Here is a 2824-nt window from a genome sequence, read left to right as displayed (position 1 = left end):
ATTTCTGCTACGTTCCCCAACACCCACACACATAGTACGCAGCAGCTTTGCAGCAGAAAACAGGAGCGGGAGCAAGCGGCGACCGGAGCAAAGCGGCGGCGGCGGCATCAACTATGAGCAGCAACTGTAGCGAGCAGCCAGCAGCAGTTTAGCAGGAGCTAGCAAAGCAGCAGCTAAGCAGCAAGCAGGCAACAGCAAGCAAAGCAGTAGCAGGTAGCAGCGCTGCGCAGCAGCAACAGAGCAAGGGCGCGGCCGCCGCGCGCAGATGCGCGAACGGGCGTGGGCGGCGCTTGGGGAGGCACGGCCACGACGCGGCAGGGGAACCCAGAGCGCGCACGGAGCGGCCGGGGCGCGGGGCCAGAGCGGTGCGGGCGCGGCAAAGTCGCGGTGAGTGCGTCCATGCAGTGAGATGGGGCGTTTGGCTACGGCGGCTACGGCGGTGGATTGAGCGGGAAACAGGGGGAATCAGCGCAGCTCACCGAGAGGGAGGTCGGGGACGTGCTTGTGACAGCCGGGGTGGTGCGGTGGTGTAGATCGACGGCGAGATGCCGCGGCCATGGCGGAGAAACTGGCTTGATCCCGAGCGTACGGTGCGGCTTGGCTCGGGTTCTTCGATGGGGACGAAGGAGACGAGCTCGGGGAAGCTTCTGGACACCTTGGTGCAGCAAGGGGAGGCCGGCGGCCGTGATGACGACTATGGCGCGGCGCCGGAAGCTTCGGCTCCTCTTCCAGATCGAGTACGAGGGGGAAACGAGGGAACTAGGCGTCTAGGGTTTGTCCTCGGGCTTGGGGATGGTCTTGTACACCACTGGGACTCGCCGGATGGTCGACACGGCGGTCATGGAGGCGTGGATGTGCGCCACGCACAGGTCTCTGCCTCCTGTACAGAGAAGATGGAGAAGGCCCTGGTGGGCTTGGGCCGCGCTACTGTAGCACTAGGCTTCTAGTGTACAGTGTGCACTTGGCCCATTTTCTTTTTTAAGTTTTCTGCTTTATTAATTCCATACTATTTTCTACTTAATTGCCAAAGTAATTAAATTTAGTTCAACTTGAAATTTGGCACATAATTAGTAGGCAATATTTTGAGACCACACACAATGTTTCACGTCATTTGGAAAATTATAAATATTTGCTTATTTTGAAAAGGCCAATTTAAATGAGTTTGGACCACTTATTAATTTCCTAGGAATTTATTTGTGAGTCAAACCAAGTTGGTTTCACATGACATTGAACAGGGAAATTGTATAGAACTATTCAAACATTTTAGTTTTATAGCTTGAGGAGAAATAATTTTGACTTGTCTTTTAAATTTGAATTGAGGTCGGTTTGGGACAAGGTGATGATTAGCAAAATTTAATAATGATGATGTGGCACCATTAATAGGAGTTTACTGTAGCATGACACCCGGGGTGTTACAAATCTCCTTCACTACAAGAAATCTCGTCCCGAGATTTTAGACGTGGAGTAAGGGGGGGAAGTTCTGGTTACAATATTCTAACGGATCTTCTCGGTCTTGGTTGTCCTTCTCGAAGAAGTTGATTCATAACGTTGATGTCTTCATACCTTTGCTTCAGGTCATCATGATGAAGTCATCATCCTTCCTTCAGGATCTTCATCGTACTTACGGAAAGGATATGGGGGGGGGGACTATAGGGAGAATGCTTGCAAGGACTTGTTCTCGGTAGTTATCTTAGGGAATAAGGTACAAGGTATCTCTGGGGTTGAAATTTCATAAAGTCGTCGAGAGCAAGGTAAGAAGGTGTAATAAGAAATTTCAAGCAGATAGGCAATCGTTCGTTGCCTGAAACGGAGTGTGAATGGGGTTCAGGGAATGGGTGTAAGTATTGTGTCTGATACCAGAATTGATGAACTCTCGAAAGGTGGCTCGTGGATTACATACGAGGCCACGCGTGATGAATAACTTTGCGAACAGGGGTGTACATGAGATTCAGGTTTCAATCCTGCGAAACTGTTGGTTATGGGCCCACCATGTGGGTTAGAGGTATAAAGGGCGCTAACATGTTGCACGATGTTGTAAGCAAGGCATGACAGAGAATAGCCTGTCAGTTATGTTGGCAACAACATCGATACCAAGGGCAAGGGACAAAGAGAACCATTTTCCTGCTCGTTGAACAAGGCGGACCAATCGGCAAGGTTCGCGTCCATCGGTGGTTACCGGAATGTCATCAACAATAGTAACAGGGTCTCACTGACAAGGTTGTACATCGGGGCATTTTATAAGCAGGGAATTATTTCTGCTTATATCATATAGATCACAAGAAGGTTAAACAAACCAAAGGAAAGGAAAATGAAATTATCGAATTAATCAGACCAATGGAAAGGAAAATGTGTTTACACACCAGAATTGGGAGTATATCCTTCCCAAGGGGAAGCGGAGCAGGATAAACATGATATGACAGCAAGTTCAAAAGCATTTAGATAAGGGGGGCGAGGGAAGAATCATGATATTACCCATACAACGGTGTTTGGATAATAGATCAAGAAACATTCGACAATGTGCTTCCAATGTTCTTGTTGATATCCGGAATACCTCAGTCATGCTTCGAGGTAGCATTAACATGGTGTTCCCAGTAGGGGTTGGAGTTGAAGATCACAAGAAATACTCAAAGAACAATTGCAGGAATAGCAAGGAGTCCAAGGTATCACCAAGACATGATCAATCATGTGTTGGAAAGAAGACAAGGGGGTAGTCGATGATAACTCAATTCATCGTAGGTCAAGGATGGTATTTCTCACCATGAATTCAATTGTCATTTCAACAGAAGTCAAAATGTTGATGCTGATCACGACGCCTTTGTCGAGA

The sequence above is a fragment of the Aegilops tauschii genome, chromosome 4, assembly GCF_002575655.3.
Source record: "Aegilops tauschii subsp. strangulata cultivar AL8/78 chromosome 4, Aet v6.0, whole genome shotgun sequence".
NCBI lineage: Eukaryota > Viridiplantae > Streptophyta > Magnoliopsida > Poales > Poaceae > Aegilops > Aegilops tauschii.
This window is presented reverse-complemented; position numbering follows the sequence as displayed.